The 23,992-nt window shown below is 45.6% G+C and overlaps 1 protein-coding gene across 6 annotated transcripts in view; it reads left to right on the top strand.

Annotated features, from left to right (window-relative positions):
• The window catches only part of RREB1 (ras responsive element binding protein 1), a 182,640-nt gene that overhangs the window by 31,100 nt on the left and 127,548 nt on the right, over positions 1 to 23,992 (top strand). For 3 of the 6 annotated variants that reach the window (XM_019419822.2, XM_019419823.2, XM_019419820.2), the window contains exon 1: positions 18,075 to 18,488. The exons of 1 other annotated variant lie outside the window; for it this stretch is intronic. The gene's annotated coding sequence lies outside the window, so the exon portion shown is untranslated. Of the gene's footprint in view, positions 1 to 18,074; positions 18,489 to 19,064; positions 19,181 to 19,644; positions 19,991 to 23,992 lie in introns of those variants that run through there. 2 more of the 6 variants (XM_019419821.2, XM_053904926.1) reach the window with 2 other exon arrangements.

Here is a 23,992-nt window from a genome sequence, read left to right as displayed (position 1 = left end):
TTGGGCTCTCTGCTGTCACTGCAGGGCTTGCTCTGGATCCTCTGTCTCCCTCTCTCTCTGCCCCTCTCCCACCTCACACATGCTCTCTCTCTCTCAAAAATAAATAAACATTTAAAAAATGCTTAAAATAATTTTAGTCTTCCTATCCAAATCTTATTTCATCTATCTTTACTTTTTATTATGTATGTATGTATATATATATATATATATATGTATATATATATATATATACATATATATATATATATATCCAAATTATGTTGGAGGTGGATTTTTTTCTTTCCTTGCTGACACACAAACCTTGTTGAATTTTTTGCTTTGTGAATGGGGTTTTTTAAGTTGTACTGTTGTGATGGTTCTTGCTTTTAGATAAGACGTGTGTGTGTGTGTGTGTGTGTGTGTGTGTGAGCACTTGTACATTATAACTATACACCTTACAGAGCAAAGCAAAAACATATTGAAAAGAACACAGTCTTTGGGGTCTTTGGAAACAATCAGAATTGAGTTTGAATCCCAGGTCTACTTCTTATAAGATACATGACTCTGGGAAATCAGTGCTGCAATGTTGGAGTTCAATAAATGATAGCTATTACTATTGAACTTCTCTTGAATATAGTTCTCCATTCATTTCTTTGGGTTTTGTGGTTTTATGATGGTATCATCTATAAGTAATGATAATGTTAACTTTTTCTCTCAATATTTAAATTTCTTTATCTGTTTCATGACCTATACAGAACAATACATAATTTTTTTCTATCTGGGGCTTTTTATTGTTGTTTTTAAAGGTATTTCTCTAGCTTTTCATTATGAAGTATAATGTTGGCTATGGTTCGAAATGGCTGTTCTGTATATGTTGAAGAAGTATATTTCAATTCTTACTTTTTAAGTGTTTTTAAATTAGAAATCAGTTAGCTTGGAAGATTCATACAATTTGAGCAACTTTATTTACAAGCTACTATGTTAGTGTTACCTGAGAGGAAAGAGAAAGTAAAGATTAATTCTATTTTGAATATACAGGTTATTATTTCCTCTAAAAATAGCTGTCTCTGCATAAGATCTTCATTAGTCCTCCTGTGAATTTGAATACTGAAAATCAATTAAGCTCCTTGGGGGTAAAATATGTGAATGTGGGAAGGGGAGGGGGGATGGCAGATGCATCTTCATTTTAGTGGCCTAACCACTAGTTTCTTTATATATTATAAAGCTGTACCTTGCTTTTATATCTGGTTTGAGTTTCACAGGATTATAATGATTCCTTATGATGATTCCGATTTTGAATTCCCATGTTTACCAATATTTGGAACATTTAAATTATGGGTAGAAATCATATTTAAACTTTTTTTAACATTTATTCAATTTTGAGAGACACAGAGTGTGAATGGGGTAGGGGGGAGGCAGAGAGAGAGGGAGACACTCCGAAGTAGGCTCCAGGCTCTGAGCTGTCAGCACAGAGCCCGACGCGGGGCTTGAACTCACAGACCATGAAATCATGACCTGAGCTGAAGTCAGATGCTTAACCGACTGAGCCACCCAGGCGCCCCAGAAATCATATTTAAATTCTGTAATCTTAAACTCCCTATTTTTCTGCTTCAAGTTTATTGGTATTTTAATAACAATTGTTTTCCTGATGTAAAATTAATACATATTCATTGTAGAAAATTTGAAAAATGTGCATGCGCACGAAAACAAAACTTAAAAGTAGCACATACAGTTGTGTAAGATTTGTTTTTCACATACTATATTTTGAACATTTCCCAATTTTACACTTCATGATTGCTGATGGTTAACATGTTATCCCATCATGTGAATGTTCTCCCATTTATGTATCAAAATCCTATTAGTAGACTTTTAGCTTGTTTCCAGTTTTTCATAATAGCAAATAATCTAATGACAACCATCCTTATACAAATATCTTTGTGTATATCTCTTTAGCAACATTTCTAGAATTTTTTTTTAAGAAGTGGAATGGCTGGCTAAAAGAGCCATTTTTAAGAGGAAAATACTTAAATTTTCAAATTTCTTTTTAAGGTGATTTAAAATAATATCATTCCCACAACAACATATATGTTTTCTCCTCAGCTTTGCCAAAATTAGATGTTGACATTTTAAAATATTTTTTTTTTTTGCCTATCTGATAGAGAAAAGAATCTTACCACGTTTTAATTTGCATTTCTTTTATTATTACTACTGATGTTGAAGATGAAAAATATGTTACTTAAGTATTTATACGTTTTCCTTTCTGGATTGCTTTTCCATATCCTTTGCCCATTTTGCAATGGAGGTGTTCTTTCAATATTGACTTGTAAGAGACCACAGTGATTGAGAGGAAAAGCGTGAGCTCAATTCTATCTACATCTATCCACATCTCTGATCTGCTACTTATTAGCTGTGAGACCTTGGACAGGTTACTTCTTAGCCACTCCGTGTCTCCATTTCCTTATTTTAAAAGTGGAACTAACTGTATCCCCCTTGTAAGATTATGGGGAGATAATCTGTCCAGAGAGCTTACATGTCTTCCACCTAATAAAGGCTCAATAAAGTGTAGCCTTTATTATACTGAGGCTCTTTTTTTTTTATTTTTTTAATGTTTATTTATTTTTGACAAAGAGAGAGAGACAGAGCATGAGCAGGGGAGGGGCAGTGAGAGAGGGAGACAGAATCTGCAGCAGGCTCCAGCTCTGAGCTGTCAGCACAGAGCCCGACGCCGGGCTCGAACTCACAGACCGTGAGATCGTGACCTGAGCCAAAGTCGGATGCTCAACCGACTGAGCCACCCAGGTGCCCCAATTATATTGAGGCTCTTAACCAACTCTGCCTGTAAATATGCTTTTCTCCTAGCTTGTAATTTGTCTTTCATTTTAGCCTAGAGTGGGTTTTTTTTAAATGTATTTAAATTTAAATCGTTACGTGATTGAAAATGTACATCTTTTCCTTTATGGTTTATTCCCTCTCCCTAAAAAGCCCGTGTATAATCCTCAAAGATCAGATAAGTAGTTACCTACTTTTCTTCTGGTTCTTTTAGGATTTTATATTTTACATTTAATTCTTTAATCCATTTGAAATACCTTTTACCTTTTGATGTAGTGTGAAGTTGGTATTTGATGTGAATTTTTTCCCCTTTCAGGTTGTTCAACTATGTTGACTAATGTATCTTTCTCCGCTAGTGATCTGAACCATCTTTATCGTAGACCAAATACTTCCAGGTTTTCTGTTTGATTCCATTGGTCATCTCTCACTGCATTGGCACTAAAGCATAGTATGTAGCATATGTACTTTGTGTGGATCTGAGTTGTATTGCACGTTTAGTATCTGGATGCATTCATCCCCTCTCCCTCCTATTTTTTTTATTTAAATTTTTTTTAATGTTTATTTATTTTTGAGAGAGACAAACAGACAGAGTGTGAGCAGGGAAGGGGCAGAGAAAGAGGGAGACACAGAACCTGAAGCAGGCTCCAGGCACTGAGCTGTCAACACAGAGCCCGATGCAGGGCTTGAGCCTACGAACCGTGAGATTATGACATGAGCTGAAGTCAGACGCTTATCCAACTGAGCCCCTCCCTCCTATTTTTTTTATTGGAAGTGTGTTTCTGTTTGTAACTACAGACGTATAGCCCACTATAGATATAAAGTTTCCTGTCATTCTATACACTGCAATAGAAAGAACTTGAGCCACAGACGGAGGATGTGGATTCCAAATCTGGCTCTACCACCTATTGGCTGTTTGGGTTGGACATATTTGGTACTGTCCATGTGCCTCTGGTTCTCTGTTGAAGTAATTATGTGAAAATCAGCACTTAACCCAAATTCATCCGAAATAACAGGAACAGTTTGACCAATCATAGAGTCCTATCACTCAAGTCCTTCTCTTTGTATAAAATAAGCCATTTTTCTAATAACTGCAGAAAATTTCCAACTCCGCATTTCAGTTATAACTGCTTTATCTTGTGTGTTGTCACCATGATGTAATTTAAATAACATTAAAAATGATTATGAGCAACTTTTTTTAACTGTTAATGTTTATTTATTTTTGAGAGAGAGAGAGAGAGAGAGAGACATACCATGAGCAGGGGAAGGGCAGGGAGAGAGAGAGGGAGACACAGAATCCAAAGCAGGCTCCAGGCTCCGAGCTGTCAGCACAGAGCCCAATGCAGGGCTTGAACCCACAGTGAGATCATGACCTCTGAGCTGAAGTTGGACGCCTAACCAACTGTGCCACCCAGGCACCCCTGTGCAACTTTGCTTTATAAGCATCTTATATGCGTATGCACATATACATAAATCCAGCTATATATACATACACATAAATGAATGATTATCATGTAACGGTTAAGAAATAATGACCCTGGTGTGGCACTATTCTGTTATCTTTTTAAAGATTACATAAGGAATTTGATGTAACCTTAATAATGTTATTGCATTAAGATGTATGTGTTTGCAAAATGTTAATAGCCTCAAATTTTTATGGATGTATTAAGAGCTGTATTTTACAGGACACCTACCATGGGCCAGATGCCTTTTTTAAATGTTTTATGCATGTTATCTCTTTTAATCCTCATGACAGTACCCAGATGGTTATTACATCTGTTTAATAGCTGAAGGAACTGAAGTTTGTCAGAGTTAGACACACCTGTAGTAGTGACAGCCGGTAGGGAATAGAGCCAGGATGGGACTCAGGGCTGTCTCACGTCCCAGTGCTTGCTCTTTCCTTTGTAATCTGCCACTTCCAAGGGTATTTGCAGTCCTTGTTTTGCCTTACAAAATCCAATTTCTGAGAAACTTGAGGAGAAAGAAAAACTCTTCTTTGGGCTGAAGCCTGAAACTTGGATTTCAATTTAGGAACAAAACATGATCTGATATATGATGTTATGGCTGAAATCCATAGGAAATATGAGGAACTGGTGGAGTTATACTACACAGATAAATTGTGAGGAAGAGGAATGAATTTGATATGGAGAGAGCTTTGCATTTTAAAATTTGAACTATTTGGGGCGCCTGGGTGGCTCAGTCGGTTGAGCGACCGACTTCGGCTCAGGTCATGATCTTGCAGTTTGTGAGTTCGAGCCCCTCATTGGGCTCTGTGCTGACAGCTTGGAGCCTGGAGCCTGCTTCGGATTCTGTGTCTCCCCCTGTCTCTACCCCTCCCCTGCTCACTCTCTGTCTCTCTATCTCAGAAATAAATAAACATTAAAAAAATAATAACAAAAATAAAATTTGAACTATTTACGTTGCCTAGGACATTCTGTCAATAATTGCTTCAAATCTTTGAGTTTGATAGAAGTATCTATGACATCAAAGATCTTCATTTCATGTAATGGATATAATGATACTATTATTTTTTTTTCTTTATAACAAAATTATTCCATGTTTATTGTAGAGAAAAGAAAACAGAGATCAGTAGAATGGCAAAAGAAAAGCTATCCTTCTACCTAGAAATAAGCAGTTTAATTTTTTAGTGTCCATACCTTCTGTCTTTTCAAATTGATATGTGAGTATGAATTTGTGTTGTTGTTAACAAAAATTGGGCTACCTATTTGTAGCCAGTTTTTTTTTCACTTCAAAAAAAAAAAAACACGAACTTTTAAAATGAAATTAAGTATTAAAAAACTGGGGGTGCCTAGGTGGCTTTGTCGGTTAAGCATCCACCTCTTAATCTTGGTTCAGGTCCTGATCTCAGGGTCATGAGTTCAGACCCCATATTGGGCTCCATGGTGGTCCTGGAGCCTACTAAGTAAATACAGCACATGTAAATAAATAAATACTAAGTATTCTTCTATAGGATCATTTAAAAAGGTGTGAACTATTTGTTCCATGGGCATAGGAGAGTTTTAGTAGTTAACTTTAGATTCTTAAACAGATTGTTTCCAACTGGCTTTAGTTCTAGGATTATCACAAACTTGTCTTACCATAATATCATCTAATACCGTCTTACTCCTTTAAGGTCTTCTCATTCCATTTGTCTGTGTGTAGGTGCTTATATCCCGACATCCTAGCTTACAGTTCTGATGAAGTTGTTTTAGCCTACAGATATTCTCTATACTTGGGCAGTTTAGGTTTTGGAGGCTATATGAGTCTTCTAGAGCTGCCATAACAAAGTACCACAGACTGGATGGCTTAGACGACAGACCTTTATTTCTCCCAGTTCTGGAGGCTAAAAGTTCAAGGTCAGGGTGTGGACAGCGTTAGTTTCTTCTGAGGCCTCTCTCCTTGGCTTACAGATGTCCATCTTCTCCCCGTGTGTTCATGTGGTCTTCTGTGTGTATGCGTTTGTGTCTTAATCTTCTGTTCTCATAGGGACACCAGCCATAGTTAGGGCTATATCTAAATGACCTCGTCATCTTACCTTAATTACCTCTGTAAGGTAACGTGGAATCATGTTACCTTAATTATTCCCCAGTCACATTCTGAGGTACTAGGGGTTAAAACTTCAACATACGAATTTGTAGTTTGAGTGGGGGGGGGGCGCAGGGGACGCAATTCAGCCCACAACAGAGGTATTTGTTGCCTTTATTGTGAAAAATCCCACCAGGGAAGCAACTTGTAGTATACCTGTTAAAGTTTTCATGATATTTTATTAAAATATAATACATCTTGGGGTGCCTGGGTGGCTCAGTCAATTAAGCATCTGACTCGGTTTTGGTTTGGGTCATGATCTCAGGTACGTGGGTTCGAGCCCCACATCAGGCTCCGTGGTGACAGCATGGAGCCTGCTTGGGATTCTCTGTCTCCCTCCCTCTCTGCCCCTTCCCCACTCACACTGTTTCTGTCTCTCTCATAAAGAAACTTTAAAAAAAGAAAAAAACATAACACATCTTTAGTCTATAGGACTTGCTAGGACAGAGATCTTGTGTGCTTTGTTTACTGTTATATATAGAGCCTGGAACATCATCAGTGCCTACAAATTGCTGGTTGAATGAATAAGTGAATGTCAAGTTTCTTTAGTCATGTGGAGAAGTAACGTAAATCAGCCTGCATACTTTAAAGTACTGATTTTTTGAGCATGTACACCATTATTATTTTTTTAATGTTTATTTTTGAGAGAGAGAGAACACATTCATGTACATGTGGGGGAGGGGCAGAAAGAGAGGGGGATACAGAACCCAAAGCAGGCTCCAGGCTCTGAGCTGTCAGCGCAGAGCCCAATGTGGGGCTCGAATTCACAAACCGTGAGATTGTGACCTGAGCAGAAGTTGGACGCTCAACCAACTGAGCCATCCAGGTGCCCCAAACACGTACTCCATTATTTACCTAAGGTGTGCATGTTCAAGTGCCCAAAATTGCTAAGTCCGTTGCCTTACAGAAGTCAGAGGCAGGGGGTCAGATCATCCCAGTTCCCCATTCACTGTGAAATGACACAGAAGCCCTCGATAGGACTGTCTTTCTTTCTGAGGGAAAGAGAGTTTTCTGTCTATTAGGACAGAAATGTGTGTATACACATTGTTGTTGCCAGTTTACAAATGGTCAGGGTTTTTTTATGGCTATCCAGTCACGTGATTTTCTGCAATTTCCTTAGCATTACAGTTAAAACAGCTGAAAACTCTGGTCTGTTCCTTTGACCTGGGGCCTATTTTGTGGGCAAGATGGCCAGTGGCCAGGCAGGGTAGACAGAGCCATTGGGAATACTAAAGCACTGTCAATGGTCTCTACTTACAAGTCCCATTTGGGGGTCTGCTTACCGGAAACTGCAGAAGTAGTACTCTGGTTCGTGCATTCGCAACTGAACACACAAAGTTACATATACATACTGCGTATTGAAGAAGTATTTATTTTCCCTATTTATACTCATGAATGAAGAGTTCTCTCCCACAAAGAAACAAATATTGAATTATAAGTACATGTCTTAAAAACAAAGAAAGACTCTTCATCCAATGAGAGTAGAGCGACTTTTCTTTTTTTTTTTTTTTTAATTTTTTTTAATGTTTATTTATTTTTGAGACAGAGAGAGACAGAGCATGAACGGGGGAGGGTCAGAGAGAGGGAGACACAGAATCTGAAACAGGCTCCAGGCTCTGAGCTGTCAGCACAGAGCCCGACGCGGGGCTCGAACTCACGGACCGTGAGATCATGACCTGAGCCGAAGTCGGACGCTTAACCGACTGAGCCACCCCGGCGCCCCTAGAGCGACTTTTCTAATACCAGCCATCTTGCCTGAAGGTGGAAAGGGACGGACCACTGGTTCTTTTTGTGTCCCCTGAAGCTACATGAAATTCTAGTCAACGATGAACTTTTATCATGGAGGGAAAGCTGGCTTAATATGGCCTAACATGCCGATATCTTTCAAACGACTTTTATAGTTGAGAAGTACGCTAACAACTTATCAATCTAAAACCCAACTGAGAATCAGGAAATAAGCAACTGCTGGCTTCTGGGCAGCAAAAGAGGTGCTGGGCTTCAGGCTGACTTTCGACACATTTCTAGCAGTGTTGGTTATCCAGTTTCTTAACACTGTGGATTGGAATTGATCAATTAGAAACGGAAGAGGAGGTTGCTATTGGCAGGCACGCTGAATTCAGAAAGAAGGGACTAGGGATAGCCAGATAAGGAGGGAGGAAAAATAAGAAAGAGCAGGCAAAAACTCAAATTGGAATTTACTGTGGAGTCTAAAGGTATGCTAGGAAATAGCTATTACATACCTTCAAGGATGAAGAGTTTCTTGAGGATGGGATCATTCTGGGCCTAGTATAAATCTTTCTTATAAGAAGTTATGTTTGTATGACAATCCAATATAATATTTGAAGTTTACAATAATGCCCTTTTGTTCCTATGTTAACTTTCTGACTTTTTTAGCAGAGGGAGAAAAAGCAAGCAGTGCATAGTACATTTTAGAAAAAAATTCTACTCCATGGGACGCCTGGGTGGCTCAGTTGGTTGAGCATCTGACTTCGGCTCAGGCCATGATCTCGTGGTCGTGAGTTTGAGCCCCACGTCGGGCTCTGTACTGACAGCTGAGCCTGGAGCCTGCAGCCTGCTTCAGATTCTGTGTCTGCCTCTCTCTCTCTGCCCCTCCCTTGCTCATGCTCTGTCTCTCTCTATCTCAAAAATAAGTAAACATTAAAAATTTTTTTTAATTTTACTCCAAATGGTTCACATATAAAGGCAAAACTGTCAGCCACCAGAAATAATGCATCCCTCTAGTTATCTGAGTAGCTAATGTATTTGGGATAACAGAAGTTGTATGAAGGTGTTCTCAGTAGCCTATCCCTATGACTGTGCTCCTTGTCTGAGAGGGAGACTTTATTCGGCTGCATTACTAACGGGATTTGGAAACTCTAAAGGACATCTCTCCACCTGCCTGTCAGCTTTCTGCTGTACGTGTCACTCTTGGGCCAACCCCTTCCTGGGCAAAGAAGCTTCCCTGTCCCCCCCCAGGTTCCCTGTGTTCCCAGGTCATTCCCATCCCTCCACCTCTGCACACTTTGCAAAAAAAAAAAAAAAAAAAAAAAGAGAGAGAGAGAGAGAGAGAGATTCCTTAAGAACCTGCAATATTCCAGTCCCTGTACTAGCACTGGGGCAGAGAAATTGTTAGCAGGGCAAGTCCCCACTTACAAGAGGTGTGCAATCCACTGAAGACGCAGACCCCCTTGTTCTAAGACTCCTCCATGGTGCTTCCCCTCCCTCTGCACCTGGATGGAAACTTGGTTTGTTTTTAGGGACATCACTTCCTTTAAAAGCCTTTCCTCCAGGAGACTAGTTCTCCAACTCACAAAGGAGGCCGTGGAGTCTAGGAACACACTTTCTACTGTCCCTTCCGTGCCACGCTCACCATCTTTTCACATCCTTCCCTCCTGTATCAGTCGGCTCAGGCTGCCATAACAAAGTGCCATGCGCTGGGGGCATATACGACAGAAATGTCTATCTCACAGGTCTGGAGACTGGAAGTTGGAATCAAGGTGCCGTCAGGACTGATTCCTCCCGAGGCCTCCTCCTTGGCTTGTAGATGACGCCTTGTCCCTGTGTCCTCACATGGTCTTCCCTCCGTGTGTATCTGTGTCCTAATCTCTTTTCACAAGGACACCAGTCCTATTGGACCAGGGCCCTTCCCTATGACCTTATTTAACCTTAATTACCTCAGTAAAGGCCATATCTCCAAATACAGTCACATTCTGAGGTCCTGGGGACTAGGATTTTGACATGTAAGTTTGGGGGAGACCCAATTTAGCCCACAAGACCTCCTCTGACTTTGGTGCCATCTGCTTATGGCCCCCTCTTCTCATTTGTGCGGGTCACGTACTCATCTCTCAGACACACTTCCCTCAAGATATCCTGAGGAACCAACTCCATGATTTTCCTCTCGAGCCTGTCCCCTCCTTCATTTTCAGTGACAAGACCCTCCTTGTCAAGGACTCATGTCCTGGCCCTTCTTCATAGCTTTCTCCATGTCCTTCAACCCCGTGGTTGGAATTTCTGCTCTGTCCCTTTTTTCCTCTTTCTCCTGAGCCTTTGTCCACTTCCCTAGTCTCAGCCCCCCTCAGTCCTTTGCACCCTCCTCGCTCTCTCCCCTGCTTTGCCCCCTCACCTCCATGGCCACGACCACTCCTGATTCTCAGACCCTGCCCCCTCAGTGTCATCTCCCTTGTGATGGATTTTAGTCATTTCAGTTTCCAACTGTCCATAATCCCTACCATATGTTTTCTCTCCTCTGTGGCTCCATGGCATTGAAGCTAAAACAGCGGAATTTTTCTACCACCAACTCCTCAATGTCTTCTCTCTTCAAGCCTCAGCCCCATGCTGCTCGGCTTGCTGTCTGGCTCTGCCCCTTTTCTGTATTCAAAACCATCAGGTGTGAAGCCCCACAACTTGCCTGTTTCCCAGCAATATCTCTCAGTATGCTCCTAGTATTCTTTTTCTTTTTCCTCCTGTCATAGAATAGGAAGTATCCCTCTTTTCCTGCAAGGCCTATCTCTCTGCCATGGACACACACACACACACACACACACACACACACACACACACACACCCCTTCCTTCAGAAGCTGTTTTCTATTTCATATATCTGTATTCTCTCCCTCTGTGGATCCACATTCCTTTCCTGGTGACATAAATGGTCTGGGTGGTTTACCCATTCTAAAACCTCTTTCCTGGACACTGATATTCCTCGAGATAATCTTCAAGGCACCATCAAGCAAGGGTTCTCAACCTTGACAGTATTGCCATATGGGGCCACGTAATTCTTTGCTGTGAGTGCTGTCCTGTGCCTTGTAGGATGTTAAGAAGTATCCTTGGCCTCTACCCATAGATATTAGTGGTACTTTTCCCCCAACCTGTGACAATGAAAAGTGTCTCCAGACATTGCTGAACATCCCCCGGTAGGGGTGGGGGTGGGGTCAGAATCACTGCAGCTGAGAACCAGTGGTATAGACATTAAGAGTGTAGATTCTGCTACATCATCTTCAGCCTCGCTGTCCTGGGTATACAAAATATCAGGCTATAGCTTTAGAATGTTGTCTGTACATACAGAGCATAGTACTTAGAGAACAGAAAGAGTTTGTGCTTGAGGCTTTTGTGAAGAGTGGATGGTTATAAACCAAACTAGCCATCTTAAAGCTGTGCATTGGGGTGCCTGGGTGGCTCAGTTGGTTAAGCATCCAACTTGGGCTCAGGTCATGATCTCGTGGTCCATGGGTTCAAGCCCCACGTTGGGCTCTATGCTGACAGTTCAGAGCCTGGAGCCTGCTTTGGATTCTGTGTTTCCCTCTCTTTGCCCCTCTGCCACTCATCTCTCTCTCTGTCTCTCAAAAATAAATGGTAAAAAAAAAAAAATTAAAGTTGTACATTGACTTATCTTGCTAATTAAATCCTTGTAAAAACAACTGCACAGACAATGGTTTTCTGCAAATCAAGAGCATTTTATTGAGATTAGTCCAATCAAGTAGGCATTTTTTGTTAGCAGACCACTCAATTCTGAATTGGTGGACAACAACAATAAAAGTGGGTTCCGGGGTCAGATAGTGTGGTGTGCATCTCAGCCTTGTGACACTGGGACTCTGCTTCGGTTTTGTCAGTTACAGAACAGGGATGATAAGGGCACCTCCCAGATTGAAGGGTGGAGAGGGTAAGCAAGATAATACACATGAGGCCCTCAGAACAGTGCCTGGCACATAGTAGGGGTTCGGTAAATACTAGCTGCTCTGATCCTTTCTCTCCCTTCCCTTCATCACCTAACTTCTCAACAGAGCATGGCTTTCCCCTCCTCTTCCAGTGGTTCTGGAAGCCCCTGTGTGCTGGCCCTGCCTTGCGCTCTCAAATCGACTTACCAACTTCATTCCTTTTTGGGCCCTTTGCCTTGATTTCTCTGTATTTTAACACTGTTGACCATCTTTTCCCTTGACAGCCCTTACTTCCTTGGCTCTTTTGCTTCTTTAGAGGAAGAAAGAGAGAGAGAGCCCACTTGTCACTTCCTCATCACCCACCTAACTGCGGGCATTCTCCCTTGGCTTCAGCCTCTAGCTTTTGCTGCCCATTCGCTCTGTCCCTAAGATGTGTCTTCGGGCCTGCTCCCTGGTTCCAGCTTCCTCTCATCTTCCACAGACCACCCCCTCTTGCCACCAGTCACGTCGCTGGTCAGTGGACCCAGGACCCACCCAGGTACCAAACTTGAGCTCAGGGAAGAAGTCTTCTTTAATTCTCCCTTCTTCTCATGCCACAACCAGTTGGGCCCAAGCCCAGTGAGTTTCATTTCTGTAACATCTCCTACCTGGTCTAGTCCCTCCACCTGTCCCACTGTTTTTGCTGTCATCACTCCACCATGGCTGCCGTGATTTCCTATCTTTCGGTTCCACACCTTTTGGTCACAGCTCCAGAGGGATTCTTTTCCCTTCTCTCATATCAAATTGGTCAAGTTCTGGGGAATCTACATGCTAACTGTATTTCCAATTAGTCCATTCTTCTCTACCTCTACAGCCAGGGCTCCCTGGGTCCTCAGTATTTCTTAGGCAGACTCTTCTGTTAATCCCTAACTAGCCTTCCTGTTTCAAGTCTTCCAGACCCTTCTCCACAGTCCTCGGAGGGAGGCTCTGTCTGCCTTCCTCCTTAAGCCTTTCAGGGCCTCACCATTGGATAAAGTCCAAGTCAGCTGCAAGGTGCCCAGAGCTCTTAGCGGTCCGGCCCACTGGCTATTTCTCCAGCTCCATCTCTTGCCACCTCCCCTCCTCCCTCTGCCCCAGCCACAGAGTGAGGTATTTGCAGTTCTGGAAACTGACCTTGTTTTCCGCCTCTGTGCCCTTGTGCTTACTACTTGCTGCTCCCTGTGTCTGGAGTGCCCTGCCCCCTCCTCTCTGCCTAGGGGACACCTTACATATCTCGTGAGCTTCCGTGAATGTCACCTCATCCATGCAGCCTTCTCCAATGTCCACCTCCTCCTCCTTCTTGATTCTCTTCCTTTGCATAGCACAGAAAACTATGGTTCCCATTTATCCCCACCTCAAGTTCAGTATCCCCTGCTCTGTCACTTTCCACCTCGAATGGGCTTCTACCCCTGACTTTCTCTTTTTGTCAGTCCTTCCTTCAGTCACCTAAGACCCAGGCATCATCAGGGCCCTTGCTTCCTTTACACCCCCATCCCTGGTCCACCAGTTGCTTTTCTGGCTTTCCTCTGAAGTGGTTCTTGATCTTCTGTTCTCCATTCCTTCTCTACCCCTACCCTAGTTCAGGCCCTCATACCTGAGGTTTTCCATGGATAGTATTCAAAATTCCTTGTGGTAGAGCCTCAGCTTGTTTACCTTTTTGGTCATGTCACCTGCATATCCCTGTATATGTCATAATCCAGCCATACTAGATGCCATCCGGATCTGTGAACAGGACCCATGACTTGCTACAATCATGCCTTTGCATCTGCTGATTCTAATCCCAATCTCCATCTGCAAAATTTCTAGCTGTTCTCCATGGCTCAACTCCATTGGCTTTCTCTTCCATGAAGCTTTCCCTGATTGTTTTTTGTTTGTTTGTTTATTTATTCACTTATTTGAGAGAGACAGTGTGTGAGAATGTGAGTAGGGAAGGGGCAGAAGAAGAGGGAGAGAGAGAATCTTAAGCAGGCTCTAGGCCTAGCAGAGAGCCTGTTGTAGGGCTTGATCCCGTGACCATGAGATCATGACCCAAGCTGAAATCAAGAGTTGCACCTAACCCACCGAGCCACCCAGCTGCCCTTCCCTGATTGTTCTTACTAGAAGAGATCTCTTTTCTCTGAGCCCCTGAATCTCGCACCAACTTAATGGTTTTTAATATGTTGGTTTGCATTTCATGCTTACTTCATATGGATGCAGAGATTAGACTATAAATTATTTTAAGGCAATGGATATGAATTATCCATTTTTGCATCACTTCTCTGCTAGAGAATCTAGCACAATTTCTTGATGTATAAGCATATCAGCTTGATCAAGATATAACTTACTTACTGTACAAATCACCCACTTAAAATGTACAATTCAGGGGCACCTGGGTGGCTCAGTTGGGTAAGGGTCCGACTTTGGCTCAGGTCATGATCTCGCAGTGGGTGAATTTGAGCCCTGCATCAGGCTCTGAACTGACAGTGTGGAGCCTGCATGGGATTCTCTCTTTCCCTCTCTCTGCCCCTTCTGTACTTTCTCTCTCTTTAAACTTGGGGTGTCTAGGTGGCTCAGTAGGTTAAAGCATCCGACTTCAGCTCAGGTCATGATCCTACGGTTTGTAAGTTCAAGCCCCGCATCAGGCTCTGTGCCCACAGCTCAGAGCCTGGAGCCTGCTTCAGATTCTGTGTCTCCCTATCTCTCTGCCCCTTCCCCACTTGCTCTCTCTCTCCCTCTCTCTCTCTCTCTCTCAGAAATAAAATAAAAACATAATAAAATAAACTTAGAAAAAATGAAGTGTACAATTCAGTGGCTTTTTAGTATATTCAGTTGTGCAACCATCACCACTATCAATTTTAGAACATTTTCATCACCCCGGAAAGAAACCCCATGCACGGTAGTAGTCAATCCCCAAATCCCCCCAAACTCTCAACCCTCCACAACCATTAGTCTACTTTCTGTTTCTATATATTGGCCTATTCTGAATATTTCATATAAACAGAATCATACAATATTTGCCTTTTTGGGTCTGGCTTATTTAGTATGTTTTCAGTGTTGATCACATTGTAGCATGTATCACTATTTCATTCCTTCTGACTAATATTCCATGTATGGATATATCACATTTTATTAATTCATCAATTGGTGGTTATTTGGGTTTCCACTTTTTTAGTTATTATGAATAATGCTACTGTGAACATTTGTGTACCAGTTCTTGTGTGGATATGTTTTCATTTGTTGTGTATGTACCTAGAAGTGGAATGGCTGGGTCATATGGTAACGCTATGTTTAGGATTTTGACGAACTGCCAAGCTGTTTTTAAAGTGGCTGCACCATTTTACATTCTCACCAGCAATGTAGGAGAGTTTCAATTTCTCCACATCCTTGTCAACACTTGTTAGTATTTATCTTTTTGAGTCTAGCCATCCTAAGTGGGTGTGGAGAGGCATCTTTCTCATTGTGGTTTTGATAGCATGACTCTTTTTTCCTATTAGATGTTCAATAAATATTTGTTGGATAAATGATATTTATATGAATATGAACAAACAGAACTTTGAACAAGTCATTTGACTCCAAATTCATTAATTAGCTAGAAAAGATGAACACAGAACCCAGTATCATTAGAATTCAATTTTTATTTATTTATTTTTTAAGTAGGCTCCAGGCCCAACGTGGGGCTTGAATCAAGAGTCGCATGCCCTGGGGCATCTGGTTGGCTCAGTCGGTTAAGCCTCTGGCTCAGAGTCCAAGCTGAGTCGGGCTCTTTGTTGACAGCTCAGAGCCTGGAGTCTGCTTTGGATTCTGTGTTTCCTCTCTCTGCCCCTCTCCCACTTGTGCTCTGCCTCTCTCTGTCTCTCAAAAATAAATAAATGTAAAAAAAAAAATTAACACAAAAAAGAGTTTCATTCCCTACTGAAAAGCCAGCCAGGCGCCCCTAAAATTTAATTTTTATGTTATTTTTAAACTGTTTTCTTTTTAGTTGCCAGAATTATCTAGATGACATTATAAAGGTAGTTATTTGTCATAAAAATTCATGTAGCTTTGCAGGTTTGAGTGTATTTTACAGAATGAGCTCAATTACAAGCAAAATTCCAATTTTGATGTTCCTATGCAATACCTACCACTTGCTGGGGAGACTGGAATCTTGAGGCAAGGCAAGTAAATAAACTAGCATTCCCTACCTGGCCCTTCTTTTGCCTTCTTAGTGGAACACACTACAACTCGGAAGCTCCAGACACAATTCTATGGTGACCATGTGAACTGTTACTCCTGCTTAGAGACCTGCTCACTTCCTCCTCAGGCATGCCTGTCTTCACAAAAGCACTTGATAAACACACTTGGGGATGTGGAGTCAGGGGGTGGGGGGTGATGCATAGGAAAATGCAAGTGCTGAAGTTTCTCTGAGTAGAGTTTTCCTCAGTAAACAGCAGACCCTGGGAAACCTAACAGGTTCTGAAAACTTAATGTTGGTGATTCCAGACGTCAGAGAAGCAAGCAGCTGAATCAGTTCCCTCTTGGGCAGTGGTTCAGCCTACTTATCTCCAGGCTAATGGTCCAACTGCTTTTGCTTGGTTCTGTAGAATTCTGTCTTGGCCAGAATCCTTAATCCATCCCTAGATAGACACTTCTTTCCATCTGCAGCCCCGAAAACCTGAATTCCATTGAAGGCCACAAATTAAAGGCCCATGATGGGGCTTACAACTTTGTATGGCATGCAAGTGTCCTCAGAGGAGCTGGTGTGGTAGAGCCAGGGTCAAAGGTCATAGTAAGTACAGAGTAGGCAGCTTTGTGTACCTATAACATCGTCTTGCCTAACTGGTCTCAAACGCCCAATTCTACAGTAGTATTCTCTACAACTATTTAGGAAGCACGTTTGTTCTCAGAAACTGGGGGCAGGGGGGCATTTATTTTCCAAAACCACAATCACCCCTGTCTAAAGAGGTTTCCTAAGGGCGAGAGAAGGCTCCTCTCAGAACCCCGGTTGGAAAAGTATTAACAGTGGGAAACATGTCAGCTGCTTGTTGGAGGAAGCACAGCCCAGGCCTGGTTTCTCTGGGGCTCGGTGATAACTTGGGCCGCCACAGCCACGCTGAAGCGTGGTGGCAGCCGCCGCCTTGGGGATGGAGAGCAAGCAGCTCCGAAGAGGGCCCCTACTTTTCAGAGTTGAAACAGGAGCCCTCTGAAAGAAAGAGATATTGCGTGTGGCTTCCCTGGTGCCTCGGAGGGCGACGTGGATGACACAGCATCAGCCCGTGCCGTCGCGGGGTGGGGACACAGCGGCGGTAGGAGCCTGTGCCATCCTCAGCCCCTTGGGGGCGAGGTAACCCCCGCTTAAGCCTCAATTGTAGAGTGTGGGGAAGGGAAGGTGACAAAAGCCGGTCAGAGTTGAATTTGTTGGACGGAGAATACGCTCCCGGGCGGCAGCCCCAGCGCTAGAAGGACCGGGCTCGGGGAAACAGCCCGAAGTTGGGGGCGGGGTGAATCGCTGGTTCCTTAATCTCTTGCCCCATCATCTACTCGCCCCACCTGGATGCAGAGCGAGGACCGCGTGGAGAGGGAACGGCGCGGGTGGGGCTCACCCTCCCGTTTGCCTCCGTGACCGAGCGGGGCGGCGCCGGGCGGGGGAACCCGACCCCCATGCTACCCCCTGTCGGCCCCCGGGGCGCCCCTCTCGCGCCTCCCGGGCATCGCTGCCTATCCGTCTCCTCCGTTAAAATAGTGAAACAAACCATGGAGTGAAGTGATGGAAAGCCGGGGGCGGGGAGTTGCCAGCAAGTGAGGGGCTGCCGGGGAGGGGGCGCGGTGGTCCTCGAAGGTGGCCGTCCGGCGAGCGCAGGGCCGATCGGGATCGCGCTCAGCTGCGGCGGCCCAGACCCTTCCCCTGGGGCGGCCCGGCCCTCCCCTGGCCCGGGGCGCCGGCGGAGGGCGTGGGGCAAACCTGGGGCTGCGGTGGGGGTGGGGTGGGGGACTCCACCTCCATCCATCCCGGGATGGAAACTGCGGTCACCCCGCTAAAATCGGGGTGGGGGCGGCGGTGGGGACCCGCGGGTACCGCGGATCCCCCCCACCCCCCAGCTGGAGCCGCCGCCGCCGCCGCTCAGTAACACGTCCCCAGGAGACTCGCAGGAGCAACACGTGATGTGTCTACTTATCAGGGTGAGAGGGGGAGAGCGAGTCTCCGAGCGTGCGGGCGAAGAAGCTGGGCGGGGGGCCGAGGCGGGGGCCGGGACGACGGCTGGGGCGCCGGGGTCGCCAGCTCCTCGCCCACCTCCCTCCCTGTGGGAGAAGAGGAGGAGGGGAAGTGACTGCGGAGTTGATGAACTTTGCACATCCAGAAACGCCATTTTGATTCCTTTTCCGGAACAAGTTTGCATCTCTCCTCGTTCTCTCCCCGAAGCCCACCGGTCCCCACTGCATCATGCCTGGGAGCCAAGCGCCCTGCCCGGCCGTAAGTACGCGCCCGGGGTTCAGGCTCCCGGTACTCGGGTGGCAGCGAGATGTCTAGGGCTGAGCGGGAGCGACCTTTTAAAGAACTTTTGGGGATGGGGAGGGTGAAGTGTGCAGAGCGCGTTGTACTTTTTCAACTCGGCGTTCCCCGGAGCCGAGGACCCGAGCGCCCCACGCCGCGCTACGTGCGCTCGGGGCGTTGGGGCCGGCCGGGGATGAGCTGGGCAGCCCTCTCCCCTCGGGCTGCGCGCCGGGCCGCTCCTCCTCCTCCTCCTCCTCCTCCTCCCCTCTTCCCCCTCCTCCTCCTCCTCCTCCCCTTCCTCCGCTCCTTTTCCCCTTCCCGAGCTGCCGGCTCTGCCAACCAGCTCCCAGCGCGAGCCGCCGCGGCCGCCGCAGCGCCCCGCCGCCAGGACCTGATGCGCATCCATATTAGCCGTCCGAGCGCAGGAATCCGGCCCGACCCGCGCCGCCGCGCCCGCCGCGGAATTTATTTTTAACCAGCACCGCGGGGACTCGGATGGTGCGCGCACCGCCGGCCAGAAACATCTTCCCAGCGCTGCTCTCCATCTTCCGCCCTCTCTCCCCCGACATCCTCCCCCCCCATGTGGGAGGGGAAACTTTTCTCCTACATACTTTCGAGTCCCTCTCGGGCCGAGAAGCGCGGAGATGACGGCGCCCGCCCGCCGCCGCAAGGTATCCGGGGGTGCCCGCCTGGGGTGCTCGCTCGGGGGTGCCCGCTCGGGGCTGCGCGGTGGGAGCATCCGCCGCGCCCAGCTCCGCGGACTTTGATCCTCCCTGGCGGACGGCGCCGGCCGGGAGGGGGCCGCGGGCAACCCTGCGCCCTCCCCCGTCCCCCGCTCCTGGCTGGGGGTCACGCCGACCACCGTCCCCGGGTGACCGGGGGGAGGAGGGGGCTGGAGCCGTGTCCGCGCGTATTGTTCCCTGGCCCCTTCCGTTGGCGGTGTACGTGTTTTCGTGGGAGCCATCGGTGTGGAGCGGAGCCTGCATCGCGGTGGGGGGGGGGGGGGGAGAACCTCGGCACCCGGCGCCGTCACGAGCACAGGAAGGAGGCCGGGAGCATCCGAGGCGGGGCCGGCCGCCGGGCCCGCTTCGCCGCCCAGCTGTGGAGCGCGCTCGGAAACTTTTGTCCGCCGCCCGCTGGACCAATTTTTCCCGAGTTCTGGGGCTTCCCGTCCTCCTCCCATCCCGGCCCGCAGCGCCGAGCCGGGGCGGGGGTGGGGGAGGAGGGCCGGCGTCGAGGGGCAGGGGACCCAGTGCAGCCCCCCCCCCCCCCACCCGGCCTCGAGCCCGGCCCCCCGCGCCCCCTCCCCACTCGCGGTCTCTTAGGAAACTGCGACCTTAATGGTTGCTAAGGAGCAGGGGAGGTCCTTCCCGTCGCCGGCCCCCTCCCTGGGAAGCGGCGTGTTTTCTGGAAGGGGCCGAGGGTCGCGTCGAGGATGTGGTGACTCGCTCCCCGGCCGCTCACGGGGCCGGAGCAGACTCGTGAGTGCGGGACGCGGCGGCCGAGCCCACTTCTCGGCTGGGCCACTTTCCTTTTCGGGCGGGCAAGGCGGGGGGGAGGGGGGGGAGAGAGGGCGGGGGCGGCCCCGGGCAGGGGAGGGGCGCAGGGGGCACGAGGACCCCGGGGTCGCGGGGACCGGCCAGCGGGTGGGCGGGTTGACAGGCGCCGCGTGCAGCTCGCGTCCAGCGTCCGCGATGCATCCGTGATGGGTTATAAAAGAGGAGGAAAGTATTTCTCCTTGCTCAGCAGATTTGCCCTCCCTCGCTCCTTACTGGTTAGAAGATAGAACGTGAGCCCAGATCCGGACGAGCAGTTCACATTCCATTACGAAATTCTACACGGCTTCAGAGCCAGCAGCAGCACACATTCGGGGCACTTTGGAGTTTTTTTCTTCTTTTTGGGGGGATGGTGGTGGTGGTGGAGAGAGATAGAAGGGTGAATAAAAAGTATAACTTTTTTTGGTGTGCTGAAAACCCTGTCTGAGGGTTTTCATCAGAAAAAGTAACCCTCGTGCTTGTTTCAGAGTTTAGATTTAAGCTTAGCCTTGTAAACGCCAATGGAAATAAAGTTTGTCTGTTGGATAGGGATGCTGGAAATAGCGAGGTATTTCGGTCTCTAAGAGGAGACTTGAGATGATTTCTGCAAAAGGCTGAGTTGCTAATGTGCATCCCATATTTTTGAGAGCTTTTTTTCTTTTAGACACGAAGTGGTCTGTGCATGCGCATGAGTGTGTTCTGAAATAAGTTTAGTTGAAGTGGAAGGTGGAGAAAAGGGAACTGCAAAGCAAAGAATGCTTTTTCTTGGGTTTTGGTTGTTTATTTCCCCCCTCCACCCATAGCCCTTAGAAGCATCCTCTAGACCTGGTGCTTTTTCGAGTAGGCAGGTATGGTTCTAAGACATAGTGCAACCCGGAAGTCTAAGTTGGAGGCTGGAGCCCTGACTTAAACTTTTTTTTCTTTTCTTAAACATTTAGTTCTGTGCTCCCTCCAGTTGTTACACAGAACTTTTGAAGAAATGGGTCCGAAATTAGTGTTCAAATAATTTATGCACCGGTGAGCCACTAATGTCTGGTTTGTTGTTGTTGTTGTTGTTTGTTTGTGTTTTACCTTTGCATTTTGGAAGGAGCTCTCTGGGTACCTGCTGATGGATCCTGCTTTGATGTGTTTTGAGCTTTGGTTACACTGATGAATTAAACATTTGAATGTCTTTTATCGAGTTTTAAATGTGTGAAAAAACACCTTCCCTCCCACCCACCCCCACTTTTACAAAAGAAAGGGAGAGCCCTTTGATTTAGTTATTTGTTTAGCTTGTGCTCCATTTTAGGCTGTTAATGAACTTGCACTGTTTTATCATTCTTAAAAATACTGCTAAACAGGTTGCATTTTTGTATGTTTTGTTTTTAAAGGGTTTGCTGGTTATGTGATAACTCTTAAAAAACTGCTGCTGATGCTTACTGTTACATGGCATATCAGTCTCTACGTTTTTCTAGATACTCCTTAATTTCTCATCAGAAATTCAGAGCCTAAGCCCTGATGGCAGACAAGTGTTTGTTATGTGATGGGGAAGATGGGTCTGACTCAGCTGGCACAGGTGGTGCATCCATTCCTAACTATTTACATCATCCAACAAGTGACCTTTTGATTGAAGGGTCTTTTATTTTAGATATCTCCAGGCCGACTCCTGAGATCTTATTTGCATCCAGCACAGGTATAGAATGTTGAAGAAGGAAAATAAATCTACCTTGTCAGTGTGCATCTGATCAAGTTGTTTATTGGTTTTCTGCTGTATTGTCAGGCAATAGCTAGTTGCCATTATGTGGCTCGCATTTTTTACTCTTCAATTTTTAACTGCTGTGTTGATCCACTTTCTCAGGTCAGTTTGGAAATCTTTGCCGTCTTTAAGCTCAGTTGTTAATATCATTTATTACCTTCAGCAGAGGAAGATTCCTGGTGAACGAAGTTAAAAAAAAATCCTACCCTTTTAGGGTTTTGTATGATATAACTAATATAAATTTAACTCCTACAAAAATTGGTTAAATGTGCTCTCTAGAAACAGTCAGAAGTGAATCCTTTTGATGTTTCTATTCATTATCCTTCTGAAAAGTAGGTGGTGCTTAAAAGGTCATAGGATAAGGGTTGCTAAGCAGCTAAACAGAAGGATGCTAAAATTAACCAAAGCATTTTTGAAAGGGAGTCCTTCCCTGTTTTACATTATTTACTAGATTTAATTAATTTTTGAATCATCCCTGTCCTCTGACCTAGCAAGGTAGGCTGTTAAGTTTGTTTTGTTTCTGTTATCATATTTAAATAATCTCTCTTTCTTTTATAAGTGTCTTTTAATTGAAGTTCATGCTCTCTGACCAACTCGTGTCAGATGGCAGCTTGTCTGGGCGGACTTCTTGTCTGATACCCGTGTGTTCAGGTTAAACCTTGCCTTCCTGAGGATTGAGGATATATGTGTGTAACACCACCTTACTGCATTTATTCATAACAGGTTAGTTTGTTTTGGAAAATCTAGCTAATCCAGAAAGTGATGTCTTACTGTCATCTTTATTAACCAGATTTGCATTCAAAAGATAGAAATGCAATATAGTATCAATAGAAAGTATGCAATATAGTCCCTCCTGATAACAGGACAATAGTTTTCTTCCCCCTTTCCTGAGATTAGATTAGGTTTTGATAGGATTCCACCTCCCCATCTCAGTTTTTTCAGCCCAGTTTATCATACCTTTTAGAAAATAATCGTATTAGGTTTAGCGTATCTTTGGAAGGGTGACCAAATGTAAGAAAATAGAAAGCAATATGATTTACGTAAGGTTTTCTGCCTTAAGTATGTTTAAGGATCTTGAAGTTGTACAGTGAGATAAAATAGTTGAAATCTAACAGAAGCCAAGGTTGGTAACCATCATCTCTTGGTTGAAAGGCAAGCCTGCTATAAGTCAGAAGTTTCCCTGCCTCAGAGTTGTTTGTGTACATCTGACCTACTGAACAGGCAAAGTTGAGTAACATTTTTTTATATCCAAATATAATTAAGAAATTGGATGGGTTCTTTATGGGGAGGGCAGGGTAAATGAGTTCTCTTTCTCGGACTTAGAAAGTGATTTTTGAGAAGAAATAGCTGTGGCCCTCTTCAGAACGCTGGGGTCAGATTGTGAGTTCCATGCCCCGGGGGGGCCTCCCCATAAATCAGAGGTAAAAGGTGTACCATATGAAACACAGAGGGAGGCATACGATGTGCTTTCTGAAATGCATCACTTATTTTTAATTTCCCCACTCCCGTAGAAGGCAGGATAGAGAGGAAAACCATCTGCTCTGTTTTCACCACGACTGAGGTAGAAGATCAAGAAGGGTTTGGGGGTTGGGGGACGGGAGTGGAGATGAGTAAGGGAGGCAGACTTTTTATGGTAGCTGCCCTGTGGGACAGTGTCATCAACGGTGCTGGGCTCAAGGTTCTCTTATCACCTTCTGGGTGTTCACTGTTGGTATGAAGGGAAGCCTGTGTGGATTGGAGCCAGAGATGGAGCTCCATGTTGGTTGGTGGAGAGGCAGGGAAGCCTGGGAGGAGGGCGCAGGGAGCTGTTCCTTCCAGCTACTGGTGCTTCTTGTTTCTGATGGTACTTCAGGGTACAGGTGAACCAATCTGCCCATCAATGAAGGTGGTGGCCTGTGACTAGGTGCTTGAGACAAAAGAAGTGGGAGAGGGTGGAGATGTTTGTTCAGTGCGATTCAAACAAGTAATGCTAAGAGAATTTGAAAGCTTCTGTGAAGTCCCCAAGGCTGGGGACACTGGGTACTGACTGCCCTTGCTGGATTCACCTGAGGCCTTTCAGACTCCCTGAGGGCGGGTGGTCCTGATAAGGGAGAGAAAGCCTGGTGAACACCGCCCCCCACCCCCCCATTTCTTTGTCAGCCAGCCAGACTACAGTGAAAAAGTCTCAGTGGGGGTAATTAGATAAAGCTTTTAAATGGCTCTATTTGTTTTTC

This window comes from Panthera pardus, unplaced genomic scaffold (assembly GCF_024362965.1).
Source record: "Panthera pardus isolate Hobbes unplaced genomic scaffold, ASM2436296v1 HiC_scaffold_17, whole genome shotgun sequence".
Lineage (NCBI taxonomy): Eukaryota > Metazoa > Chordata > Mammalia > Carnivora > Felidae > Panthera > Panthera pardus.
Note: the sequence above shows the minus strand (reverse complement) of the source record. Positions and strands in the feature narration are given on the sequence as shown.